The 14,452-nt window shown below is 37.1% G+C and overlaps 2 long non-coding RNA genes across 4 annotated transcripts in view; both read right to left on the bottom strand.

Moving 5' to 3' along the window:
- LOC131327189 (uncharacterized) overlaps positions 1 to 13,312 on the bottom strand; it is a 37,066-nt gene extending 23,754 nt beyond the window's left edge. The window contains exon 1 of one of the 2 annotated variants that reach the window (XR_009200226.1): positions 12,879 to 13,312. This is a non-coding gene — a long non-coding RNA (uncharacterized LOC131327189). Of the gene's footprint in view, positions 1 to 12,875 lie in introns of both variants that reach the window. The other variant, XR_009200227.1, reaches the window with a different exon arrangement.
- Positions 1,469 to 4,501, bottom strand: LOC131327187 (uncharacterized). Of its 2 annotated transcripts, none has more exons than XR_009200225.1 (4): positions 4,399 to 4,501; positions 3,614 to 3,862; positions 2,890 to 3,023; positions 1,469 to 1,619 (listed from the first exon to the last, which is right to left on the bottom strand). It is a non-coding gene; the product is annotated as an uncharacterized LOC131327187 (long non-coding RNA). The 2 variants fall into 2 exon arrangements; XR_009200224.1 differs by having other exon boundaries at positions 3,576 to 3,862.
- Positions 13,313 to 14,452: the final 1,140 nt, after the last annotated feature.

Raw genomic sequence — 14,452 nt, forward strand, 5'->3', positions numbered from 1 at the left:
TTTTCACCCACTTGATTTATTAATCCGGCCCCATCTTGATCGATCTTTGTTCCCTAAGCTTCATCCGCTTTTGTTAAAGAAATCGTGGACGAATTGGAGAACCGTCATGATAAAAACAATGAAGCCGACACAGAAAGCTATGAACGTCCATGGAAAATCAAAATACGTGTGTCTCACGTGTGCCATATTCTTGGGCCAAAAATGCTTGCTATACTCGATGGCTTTGATGTACGTGTCACTGAAGTATTCTCCTACCATGATTTCCTTGCACATCTTGTTGAATAGATCGGTGGCGTCCTTGAGGGCACCCAAGCAGTTCCACAGGACTCCGGCCTTTTCGAGCACTTGGATATCTTTATCAGTGTTCACGAGCGTGTCCATGATGTCCGCATAGGACGAAACATGCTGCGAAATGCCACGGCAGCACTGTTCAAAGGCAATGAGGTTCCTGAGTTAGGACTCTGTTTCGTCATATATCACGAGTGGTGGGATGACGAAACAAGCCCTACGACACCACCAAAATAGGCCTTTAGGTTCAGTGAACTTGAACTTGAACCGATCGTTTCCTGCATCGGGAACAAACTTGACTCCTGCAAAGACAAGTTCTGATGCCGATGGCATTTCCCCGATAATAGATTCTTCCTGTTTTGTTTGATCACGTGGAAGGTAACCATCATGTAGGTAATGGAGGATATGATGGTAGTACTTGGCAGTACTACGGTGGTGATCAATATTTTTACCACTTAATTTGAACTTCTTCTTCTTTTGCTGCTGCTGCTGTAGAACCAAAAACCCTAAGGACACAATCACGGGACGAACACCAAATATTTTTGGCGCTACCACTGTTGTTGGAATTTCGCTCTGGCGTCATCTTATCGGCATAGCACGACCGCACATAATCGGTGAGCGACCAATCCTTGTCAGGGCAATCCGGGATCCGACCCACAGTGAGTGGGAACAATTTCTCAAGCACATCGAATGGAATCTGATTCTCCAGGAGTACCAAGTCGCTTTTCACTATGCCGATGGAATTGGAATAAATTGGATCTGTTTCTGGTCTCTGCTTTTTGAAATGCAAAATCAGTAATTAAATTTGTACTACAAGAAATATTGGCTTTCCGGCGTTTGTCGTAAACGCCGCGACTGCCGGGGTCGGGAATAGATCCCGGCGTTTAGTAAACGCCGATAATAGTTCCTAGCGTTTTTAACATTATTGCCGGCGTTTATGAAAACTCCGGAAATACCTCCATGGCCGGCCAACTTTTTCGATCCGGCGAGATGTTACCGGCGTTTACAAAAACACCAGGAAAAGTTTTCCCTGGTAAAAAAAAACGTGGGTATTTCTTTTTCTTATTTTTTTGGTCTATTAAAATGGGGAATTTCTGTACAATAAAAACTTGCAATTATTGTACACCAACGATTGACAAATATTACAAAATAGGATGCCTAATGCTTCTAAATTCATTACTAATCCATCAAAACTATGAAATTCATAAATTTCTAACAATTTATATTACATTGTCTCATCCACATAATTTTGCAACCAATCACAAACATAATAGGAAAAAGAAGTTCCCTTCATCACGGTAGAAAGATGTCTTTCAATGTCATCAAATAACCTGCACATAACATAATGCGAAAAGATATGTTAACATTGTAGAAAAAAACGAACACACTTATAAAAGGAAAAAACAAAAAGGAAGAGGGAAACAAGAAATAACTCAAGCTCAAAATTGCTATGCTATTTGAAAGGAAGTCTCAACTCTCAAGGGTGACCGCACAAAATAGGAACTATACCATCGTATCACGTAAGAAGATCAACAATTCAACTTAAAAAAATAGCAACAGTAGCTTCATTAAAAATTCAACTAACAATAAACATTTGGCAATATCAAATCATCCCACATAGTTCTCAACATTCTAGACTAAAGTTTCAGCAATTGAACACCTTATTCAGCAAATAAAATTAAGTTTTCCATGTTTAATCACTAAATTTCAGAACCTAATCATAGTTCCAGCACTTATATACAGTTTCAGGTTCTAATAATACAATTCCAATATCAACCTCGCTAATTCCAACCTGGCACTAATGCTCTCCAATATTTTTCAGTCCTAAACAGTCTTAAGTCTATGTTTCCCATGCATTCAAATCCTAGAACTGATGTGAACCACCACAGAAATAGCTATAAACTCTTAGATGTCAGATAACAGAACCAAATGAGTTATAGTATTTCTGCTTTCAGTTCACAAATGGAGTAATGGTCGATTCCAACTCTATCAAAGTGCCAGAATTCTCCCCTCCCTAAACTCATTTGTTGAGTCCTTGTGAACAAAATTGATTCCACAAGATCTAACATTAATTCAGTTTCTAAGCAAACACACTATTGTTTAACGGTACACGGCATTAGTTCATGCTTTTACGTCCAAGCAAAAGAAATGGAAAATTACATTGTAGCCAAGGAATTTATCCATTGATGCAACTATCCAAGTTCAGAAATAGTGATGTGATAACGAGGTACCCATGTAACAAATAGATAAGGGTGAGATCAGTTTCATAAACATCAACTACCTTGATTCATTCAAACCAACTTTGTGCTTTTTAAAAGAGGTAAAATAGCAAGATATGATTAAGGAATAGTGCGTTGATTAACCATTTCCATTATAATCCAATATGTTTTTTTTGTAAAACAGCAAGGCAGATTCTACTAGAAATCAAATAACAAAGAATAACATATTGTTGATAAAGAAAGCAGGTGGAGTTGTTTCTATTTACAGCCAAACATGATTTTGTGTCTGCTTCAACAGAAATTGCTTCCTTCCATTGACAAACTAAGAAAAACAGGAAAAAATGAAAATAAAATCATCTTGACAGTGAAGTGGGACCAATACCTCCATCTTTACTTTGCAGTTGAAGCGAAAAGGATGATGTGTCGAGCACTTGGCTTGATGAAACCTTCTTCAGCACCATTGTCAAATAATGCAAGCAAAGAGTTGTAGTACCCATCAACATTTAGCAGATCAATCTGCAAGAGGATTACACATTTACAAAACTAGAAGAAAAAAAAAAAGCCCTTAGATTAAATATTTTCTTAATGTAGATTGATGGGTCACGGGTTCCTTATGAATTCCAAGTTGCGACCATGTTATCATCTCTAGAACCTCTTCCACAGTTCCATATCCACCTAAAAAACCCTAATTTAAATTCACTAATATAAGTACACGAAATGCATGCAACTATACTTTCTCCCGAGAGAACAAAGATGTCTAGTTAATTACCCAGATGAGCTATAAAAGCATCAACTTCTCTAGCCAACACTTCCATCGGATAGAGAACTAGGACAACAATTAAAAGGTACCTTGGAAAGTATTTTTTAAGTCATTCTTTCGAAGAATTAGACCACCCAACAAGCAACTAAGAGAAACAATCAAAGTTAAGAATATCACCAAGAATCAAATTAACCTCATATGAGAGTAGCTTCATGACCACCTTTTGATAAAAAAAAATAATGTGATCGTAAGAACAACTCCAATTCTATCAACAAGGAAATAACATCATTTACTTGAGACATACTAACATTGGAAACAATGTTACAGATCAGAACATTATTGATACCTCAAGAGGGATGCTTTAGGAATGACCTTGCACACGTTGAGCATTTAAGAGTTGAGTCATATGCTAAAACATGAACTACAGACCCTAATTTAAATTGATGAAAGAGTATGTCGATTTAAAATATGTAAAATACATATTGGCTCTAGTTTACCCAAGAACATGGCAACCTCTGTCATATACTCTCCGGGAAATCAAACCCATCAGCCCAACACTTCATCCACCATAGACTAAATCTATTTTCTTGTCGACCTGAAATCACAAGTCACAATTTTTTTCGGTAACGACACAAATTGCAATACGAAAACTCGAATAACAGGAATCAGGAATCAAACATAGGCGATAATTGTCTCATTAACTGAGGGAAGTAAACCACCACAAAATATCAAACACCTAAATCACATAATCCTCCTATATTTGTGTTCCAAAACTGAACACAGATGACAGATAGAACAGTAACAATTGCCATTGTCAATGTCATGAAACCAGTTCCATACAACAAAACCCACTTCACAACTCCACATTTTGATACCAGAAGGAAAAAAAACCCCAACAGTCTCACCATCAATAAGTTACATTCTGGATGGGAAAATCCCAGTCCCACAAGCTCCAATTTTCAATTTCATATTTAAATAACCAAAGCACTATTGTGAGTCAACAAAATACAATTCAATCAGAGAATATATGTAGCAAAACAAAGATGAATCAAAATAAGATTCAATCAGAAGAGTGTATGTAGCAAAGCAAATAGTAGCCCTAATAGTAGCCCAAAGAGAGAGAAAACTTACCACTACAATTTATAGGGCAGAACTGGTGTACGATTGAAGCTGAATCTATAATGTCAATATAGGATGATTAGGAATTTGGGATCTAATCAAAGCCCTAATCTGATGAGAAGCAGAGTTAGAAGATTGGAGAGGAAAATTAAGAAAAAAAAGCATCTTTCGGAGATTAATGCTATGTTTGATAAAGTGAATCATATAAAAAAGAAGGGCCTTTATTCCTCAATATTGTTCTTTAAGGAAGCTCGAAAGATGTTAGATTTAGCTCCTACATTGGGTATTGAACGTAAAAGAGGGAGGAATTATAATCTGAAGAAATTTGTTCAAATGCAAGAGGAAGAATTAAAAGAAAGGATTCATGCTTTAGATAATTTTGAGAAAGAGCATATCTTGGAGGACGATGTTGATTTCGAGGGTGCTGCTTTTATCTTTCTAGCTTTTTGAGTTCGAAAATGGGCAGGTATGGGGTATGTTTGATTTTTCTAGTTTTGCTCGGTGGTTTGTTTCGATTTAGGTTGTTTTCTTTTGGTTGTGGAAATTGATCAATAATAGGGAGAAATAGAAGTGTAGTCCTTTGTGAAGGTAGTGGTGGACATCATCCACGAAAAGAAGCAGAGAGAAGGAGAGAAATTTTCTCGACAAAAGAAGCAGCCAAAATCGAAACCAAAAAGCCACCGAGCAAAACCATGAGAAAATTTCCCCATACCCGCCCAATCTCGAAATCAAAAAGCTAGGGAGAGAAGGAGAGAGACATCATCCACGAAACCAACACTGTCCTCCGATTTAAATGTCGCAACATAATTGATCCTAAATATAAATATTAGGTAGAAGAACTTATGAGAGAACAATGTTTGGAATGAGTATTGTTTTGACAAAAGAACATATTCCCTCTGTCCCAATTTAGTAAAAACTAGAGTGGCAATGTGGATGAAGGCGAAGTTTGACATCAAAGTATCCGTAAATTGAAATTGTAACCCAATTCTGAGGAGAGTCTCCAATTGTCGGTTGGATGTGTTTGTAAATTTGGTCTCAACCAAGCTTCGGCTTAGGTTGAACTTCCTCGATGTTCCCCTTTCGAGTTTTATAAAAATGTTAAAAAATTTTTAATGTTCTCTACGGATTTTCGTGCATTTTCAAAACCTCAATAATATATATTTTTACATATTATTTTTTTTCCGTGCATTTTTTTCTGTTAAAAAAAATACATATTATTTTTTTATTTTTTTACGCCAAATTAAAGTGCTGTGCCCAGAAACAAACGAAACACAAGAAAATGGATTTTTACATAGTTCTCCGAAACAAATGGGTATCTCCACGGAGAGTTTTCTTACTAGAGGATTACACACCAATCAAATGACTTACAAACCCTCACTGACCCAAGCTTTACAGAGCTCTACTTACAGACTCACACTTGGGATTCTCTCTCTCTTGAGATACAAAATACAAAGACTAGTTACAGGCCAAAACCTTCTCCTGTTCTAATCCCATGCCAAACAAGGCTTCAATGCTGCGGAGGCTGAAATGGATTATGAATAGAGATGCAGTTCGCTGTCCTGTACACACCAAATTGGCAGCTCTGGTGTGCTTGGCAACAGGAGGATGGAGCCACAAGTCAACATTATAAGTACTCAATGAGCATTTTAATTTTGTGTAAGAAAATTAAAAAAAAATATGCAAAAATATATTTTCTAAGAGTTTGAAAATGCACGAAAATCTGAATGGGACATTTAAATTGGGACGGATGGAGTAAATAGATTTTTACCCTTTTACAAAGGTATCATGTTGACTAACGTGGTATATTCATGCAATAGATGATGATTACAAAAAAACAATTCACGTAACATATATATACACACACTTGATTAATTACAAATGAGGAATCCTAGGCGAGCACCTAAGCATCTTCACCATCCAGTTGACCGGCCAAGAAGAACATTAAAATTTCAAGTATCAAGAGGAATCAAATAGTCATGTAATACATGGATATATAGAAAATAAATCAAGAGGAATCTTAGGTTAGCACCTAATTAAGAGTATGATCAACATTGGACTCTTTAATGGAAAATGTGTGCTATGTGATAAAAAGTCTATATCAAGTATCAACACAACTGTGTATCTTAGGTGTGGGGTTTAGGGTTAGGTTGCGGTGTTTGGGCTGGGCTCGGTTTTTATACTGGGCTTGGCTTTTGTTTGTGCTGAATTGTATTGATCTGGGTTTTTAGGCCTATTTTAGGCATACATTTTATCCCAATGGGTATATCCTAGTTTAGGCTCAGCCTGTTGGGTCTATTTCAGTTCTTCCGTGTGGTTTGAAGAAGAGGGTTTTGGATGGCCAGGCCGGTGTATCCAAGCTCCTATTATCTCTGTAACTTCGTGTTTATGAGTTAATGAAATTAATTATTGCTGCTAAAAAAAAAAAAACACAACTGTGTATCTTAAAGGGTTTGTTATTGTTATTATTATTTTTCTTGGCAAAGAAAAAATTTTCTTAAATAATGACAACAAATAATAAAAAGAATGCAGGCACGATAACATCACAAACAGGTCGATCAATGATCAGAACGATGTTGCCCCCAAAAGCATCGACAAATCATATGTCACCACACCCCGAAAGGGAATGCTATTACTGAACTTCACATGTAAAGCACGCACTTGCTAGTATGAAGAGTATTTTAATTGAGCTACTTAAAAAGGATGCTAAAAGCAGCAATTGATCGAGGTAAAAAATAAAAAAACAAGAGTAAGTTTCATCAACTGATAAAAGAGCTGATGCTTTTAGCTTCCTTAATTACCGTTTGGGTGTGTCCCGTATCTCTGGAAGCTCATTTCGGGTGGTGGATGAAAAGTAGATTCAAAAATTTGGAGAAAAATTTGTGGGAAGTTACTTTATTTGGGACGTTGTGGTCTTTGTGGTTGGCGAGAAATGATTATATTTTTAACAACGCTACATCGGGAGCTGGGGCTGTGGGTGAGCAGATTAAAGCTAGAGTTGCTATATGGATAAAGGCAAAGTTCAAAATTAAGGAGTACACGGTCGAGAAATTTAAGGTTTTTTGGATGGAATTAGATTGTTGAAACTGTAAAGACTGTTTGTAGTGGTGTATGAGGTGTTTGCTTTTCCTTCAATTTTCTGTTGGAAGTCATTGTAAGGGGTGTGGTTTTATTTTCCGTTTTTGCTGCTTGATTGTGTAAGTTTGTTTAGCTTACGTCGTTCGAGCCCCCTTGATGTACCCTATCGAGTTTATATATATGTTTCGTTTTGCCGAGAAAAAAAAAAAATTACCGTTTGGGTGCGACATCTGTAGAGAAATTCGAGGATGAAACTACCATCGACCAACATCATTTCCTCATCCAGTGTAACTTCTTCAGCGTAGCGTGTCTTTGCAACGCCTACCGATGTCTTCAATTCCGCTAAACATTCCTGTAGAACCATGAGCTTTTTCTGCTTTGCTGATTCGTGGTCCTCTATTCCGGCGGTCAGTCAAGAGAGTAGGTAATTTGTGTAGCTCATTTTGACATGTTGCAAGGGTGTTTGTCTCCTCGGTGAAGGGGGCCAATAGCGATGAGGTCAGGGGTGTAGGCGCTTTCCTTCTGCTTACGAAGGTATTCAGGTACCCTGTAAATGCAAGCTGAAGAGAAGAAGGATTCAGTTTTCTGGGCACCTTTCTCGATTTTTCCAACGATGGTTGATGTAAGGATCTGAAGATCATTTTCCCGTGGAATCATTTCAGCTGGGTGGATTTCCAATATTTGATCAATGAAATGCAATAAGCAGTTGTGTTATACTTATATTTGGTGGTAGAGGTATGGGTTTGAGCGAAAGACAGACCCTCTCTATATATAAAAGGCTCACGGTTTAATTGGTGCACTCATATATTTGCCCTCTTAAATTATAACTGCCCGGAACTTGCAATCTCATGTGTAGGAGTAATAATTATTGAGAGAGAGAGAGAGAATCTCGTGTAGGAGAAATAATCAATGAACTTGCAATCTCAAATAAATGTTCTATCTTAATAGAAGTTCAGAAGTACAAATTGAAAAATGTTATAATTCATGAGAGCCATTTTGTTTCACATTCGCCTTGGTGAGCCATGTCACGATTTTCAAAATCTTTTGAAAATTGATTTGTTAGGAAATTATGAAAAAAAAAAAAACCCGATTACATAGCAGTAAGTACTTCATAAAAAATTTTAATTTTTGGGTGTAGAATTGGATAGAGCGGAATTGGAGATATATATATATTTTTTTTATCAAGTGTTACTAATATACGATTGAGAAGAAATTTTGCTAAGTAACTAATAAACTATTGCATGGAAAATAAGTGACTTCAAATATTGCAACGGAACTTGCAACATATTTTACCAAATGGGGATAAAGTTATCCTCACTTCGAGTAAGGATGAACAAAAATTGCTCCTAACGCATCTTTTGGTTCCAATATTTTTTTTTTCAAGTTTTTTGAAATTTACATCTAGACCGATCGTGAAGTTTGGAATGTTTTTTAAGTAATGATTCCTAAAGAGAAATAGACCGCTCATAAAGTTTTGAATAATTTTTGACAATTCCTAAAGAGAAATAGACTGCTCGTAAAGTTCCGCTCATAAAGTTTTGAATAATTTCTGACAATTCCTAAAGAGAAATAGACTGCTCGTAAAGTTTGGATTGATTTCTGCCGATTCCGAGAAAGAGCAAAACATTTCATCATCATTAGATTCCTAATTTGGGGAGAGGAAGGAAAATTTTGTCCTCCTCTTCAGAACCTCTCTTTTTTATTGGAATTTTTCTACCCAAATTTCTCCTCTTTTTCCTTTCCTTCCACATTCAACAACGGACAAAACCGTCAGATAAAAGGTGGAAAGTTGAAAAATAACTTTCATATGCATTCAAGTTGTTTTCCGTAAAATGTTCTACTTCGGAATAAAAAGAGTCTAAGAAAATACAAATTGAAAATATCATGAAAGCCCCTAATTTTTTGGTAGATATTGGGGGGGGGGGGGGGGGGGGGGGGTTGGGGGGTGGGGGTAATGGGCATAAAAAGAACTTGGGATTTACTGGGCGAAAGGGAAATTAGTGCTGTGGCAGAATTAAAAATTAGGACGTCGTGTTTGGAATGTTTGGATTGTGTACTTTCAGATATTCCAAATTTTTTGGTTGTTTGGAGATCTCTATCAACTTGAGTACTTAAACCATGCTACATCATGCTTACTAATACTATTAATTAGTTTTTGTCTATTTCATTCAGAAAGAGTATTGCGTCCCTCTCTCGAGCCACCGTCACGTAGGTAGTGCCCCACTTTTCTTTATTATCATACATTCATACAGGACCCATGACTAAATATATGAATTTTACATAAACATGAATATGATGTAAAACGAGTTGACATCAGTTGTGACAAGGAAAGGAAAGAATTGCTCGTTTTTTAAACTTATTCCTATATATAGACAGAAGCCGGCCGCGGTCGGCTTGGCAAATAAATCTGAAATGACGTAAAATCTTGATCTCAACCATGTTCAAACGAGATCAAGAGTGTTATATTCCTCTTGATAAGAAATTATGAAGTTAGCTGTAAAGTAAGCAAATTGTGAAGTTACTGTGGCTTTTATGATCTAATTGGATTGCTCTTGAGGTGTTTAGTCTGATATGATGTAAAATTTTCCACAGATATCTTATAAAAATAAATGCAAGTAATTCGCAGCACAATAGTTTTGTGCATCATACATTTTACGGGGACAATGCCTATCAGAGTTTATCGTACATCGCAGCATTTTTGTGATGGTATTATCACTTCTCTTGTATGGATTCTACTTTCTGTTCTGACCATTTTTTTAGGATCCATTAGGCTCCCATGCTATTTCAAGAATGCCACCCAAAGCACTGATTCCGCCAACCACTCATTCAGAACCTTCCAAACTCTCAGGCTTAACCATTTTACAACGCACACTGACACTAGTTCCGTCAACCATTTTTTCCGGACCTACCGGACTCCTAGGTCACTAACACACACCCAAGCCTTGGTTCCACTGACAATTCTTTCAAGACCTACCAGGCTCCAAAGCTCACACATTTCCAATAAATTTTTGACATATCGTCCTTTATTTTCATTCCTTCCATTCATCGACCGTTTTCTCATAAAAACAACTATCCAGGTGTTTCGTTTACATGCAACATTTCTAGCTATCAACCTTATTGTTTCAAAGCTTGCTTTATATCATGCGAAGTCTAAAACCCTAACTCATGCATTACAACGTCATTGTAACATGTGATCATTTAATGGTAATAACGACAATTTAATTAAAAAAACTAGACATGCACGCGATAAATAAAACCCTAATTCGATAATTCAAGCGATAAGCACATCTATAATATTCTTTGGTTGTGGTGCAGTTTTGAGTTACATGGCAAAATTATTGTTCTACGTACATACCGAAATTAATTAGTCCTGTACTTGATTCTTGAATCAATTTTTCTATAAATGATCCTTGCACTTTCATATGTATCACTTGCCCATTTTCTTAAAGAAAAAACTGGATTTACTACGTATGTGCATCACTTTTTGACGTGCGAAACAATATTGTATATTTGCATTAATAAAGACAAAAAAGGTGAGAAAGTTAAAAAAAAGAAAAAGAAAAGTCGGTTTTGCCGATAAAAAGAAAAGTCGTGAAAATCATTTTTCAGTTTAAACTGCTGACCATAGAGATCACTATGGGATCTGGGGTTGGTGCTGCCCGTCACAAGGGCTGCGTCCATCACTATGACTCTATATAGGGATGTCCCTCTATGGCTGTATGTGTTCCGGTAAGTTTGAATTAACATCTCAGTTTAACTCGTGCATGTTATTAGCAAATGTATAAGGTTTTTCTTGCGCAAAAAATTAAGGATGTCGGAATTTAATTAAACAAATAATAAATCATTATTACTAAGAAAAGGGGCAGTGAACTGTCAAGAAATTGTGAATTGAGGGAAAAGAGAAAGTCAATGTGGGACTTGATTCGACCCCAAAGTCAATTTCACATGCCACTATACCCCGAAAGCTACGCATCTAAGTCGATCGTCATCTGATACCTCTATTGATCCAAACATTTAAGAATACCAATGACATCCGAGAACACCGACGGCTTAAAACTAATAAATGCAAAATAGTTGAATAAGAATTAATAAAATTAAAAAGCTGTGGTCCAATCCACAACTTATTGGTTAGTGTAAACAACTCCTAAGTACCTGTTAGTTCCAATTTCGAGTATAAAAATCATATACTTATAATAACATTGACTTTGTCTTCTTTCTTTTTTTGTCAAATAGAAGTTACCATAAATTAAACTAGAGAAACCGAGTCATAGAGACAAATTAATAACATAACAAAAACCATAGTTAGATTCTAGGTTCTAAGATGGCCAACACTCATAGCATCTGCTAAAACAAACATTGACCTTGTCTTTCCCCTCAATTCATAATTTCTTGACAGTTCACTGCCCCTTTTCTCAAGAATCATTTATTATTTTTTAATTAAATTCAGACACCAAACATTATTAATTTCTTAATTTTTGTGCAAGAAAAACCTTAAACATTGAAATAGAGTTTGTGAACGCACATTTATGCGACAAGAACACAAACGTGTTTTGAACCGTTCGATGCATGTTGCCTCTCATCATTTATCGTGGTGTATGTATATCAGTCGACACATCTCACATTTGTAATCCACAAGATATTGGTTAGTTGAAATATCCTCTTAATAGAAAATTTTTTAAGTTGACCAAAAAGATTATGTAGATGTGATTAACAAAAGGTTGCTTCGTTTTGGTGAAAATAAAAAAAAACTTTGTCTGTGTTGTTTTCCTCAATGGGGGATTTTTTTTCATAGTGGTGACACAATCGGTGCTGTCACCGCCATCGGTGGTTGTGGAACCCTGGCAGCGCTATGGGTACCATTTGAGTGAGCTAGTTTGGTCTGGTGTTTGGAAGGTTGGATCTTCCTTGTTTAGAAGGTGGATTGGAACCAAATAGTTTTTGGGATTCCAAGTTCAAAATGGTGACTCTTTGATTCAAAGGATTGCATTTGACTCCAACCCAATTGCAGAAATGAAGGGAATCATTCCAATACGGCGCGGATGATTTGAAATGGGTCTTGAGTTATCTGATTCTTGAATCAAAGTAAAGCAATTCTATCTGTCTCATTGCCAGATAGAATTGGGCAAAAGCAATTCTATATGTCTCAAAGTGAGCTATTGCAGATTCTCGACCCGAGATCAAAAGCACAAGAAGAATTGGGCAAAAGACATAAGAAGGCTCCATTGTGTTTGTTGCTTATGAAGTTTGTGATATCAGGACTAAATCCAATATGTATAAACAAATTTGTGAACTGAGGCAAAACTAATACTCCAATGTGATGTCTCTTTCTAGGCGCAAGCCAACGGATCTTTCAAGGATGTGCCATATACTCGTGAAGCTCAAGCATAATCCACCACCCCACATGAATCCGCCACCACCACCACCTTCATCAGAAACCGAAAAAGATGGCAAAGTGGGGCCGTCACCTCTGGTTGCAGCCAACAATTCTCAGCAGACCGCTGTTGTAGCTCCCAAGGGTTTAGTTGTTGCTTGAGAAAGGGAGAGTAGTTGCATGCTGTATATGATTCTCTTTGTGAAAAGCTATTAACCTTAAGTATGTTGTTGAATTTGTACTATAGATGACTTAAAAATGTAAGTGGCTTGTTAGTTTGAGAGAGATTGGGCATTTTTCTTTTGTGCAAAAGCTTGAGTCAACCCTTTTGTACAGTAAATTGTTTGTTATGCTTCATTACCTCGTCCTCGAAGTATTTCTGTTAGGTTGTTTCTGGATCATCCTTTAGTTTGAATGTAATTGTTTGCAGAATAGGTCAATTGAGGATCCAAGTGTTCTCCTTTTTGTTCATTACTCTGTCATAAGCGTATCGCATGACAGCGATCTTGGTGGTTGTCCAGATGGAGCAAGCTCCGGCTTTAATTGAACTCCCCACAAGTGTGGGATTGGGTCTCTAGAATTCATTGAGATGCGAGTAAGTTTACCCAGTCACCCAAGTTATCAAAAAAAAAATTCATTCTCTGTGCACCTTCACCAATTTTTTCAACTCTGAAAAGCCTGCGCATATTGATTCGCTCGACTCATATTTTTGTTTTGGCGAGTTTCGACTCCATTTCTGTTGTGTGGAATTGCTTTTCATCACAGAAATCAATAAACAAACAATATCTTTGTTATATTTGGTAGTGTTTTGTAGGGGTGATACTCGTCCGGTTTCGACCGGTTTAGGCATATTTATAATACGGTTTGATTTCAACCAGCTAAATCGAATTCGGTCTGGTTTATCCGGTTTCTTGCTCTGCCATAAAAAAACCACCATACACGGCCACCTCCACCATTAGGCCATTCCCGCCACCACCGCCGCCATCATGCCCAAACCACCATTGAAAGATTTCGAAGCTCTGATTTAAGGGGTTTTGAAGCGAAAATCAGTAGATCCAAAGGGTTTTCAGTCGATTCAAACATAGATGCTGGACGAGGGTAGTAAGAACGAGAGGGATGATGGGTTTTGTAGATCTCCTACTTCAAGATTTTGTGGGGGTGAGAGAGAGAGAGAGAGGGAAAGATAGGGACAGAGAGACTCACCCTTGGGTTTGGCCAAATCGCCATCGAGTAGTGCTGAATGTAGTCAGCGTGTGAGGAATGAGATGAATCTGGAAAAGATGGGCTCCGGCTATGATGCTTCCAAATGGTTTGGGAGCATTATACTCCCAAATGCTTTTGGCCATTGGATTGATTTGTTGGTTTTGAACCATTGATTTCAGAAATTCCCAACCTGTTACAACCGGTAATCTAATGTGCTCTACTGCCCTCTCTCATCTAAAGCATCTCTATCACTTTCGAGTCTCAACCCACAAACACCTCTTCCTCTCTCCTCCATGTTCAACCAGTCTAGTCCTAACTACTCGTGGCGGTAAGTATTAACAACCACGGTAAGTTTTATCAACGAATATTAGTTCATCGTAAAAATTCAGTTTTTGTGGTATCTCTAGCCTTATACTT

The sequence above is a fragment of the Rhododendron vialii genome, chromosome 5a (assembly GCF_030253575.1).
Source record: "Rhododendron vialii isolate Sample 1 chromosome 5a, ASM3025357v1".
NCBI lineage: Eukaryota > Viridiplantae > Streptophyta > Magnoliopsida > Ericales > Ericaceae > Rhododendron > Rhododendron vialii.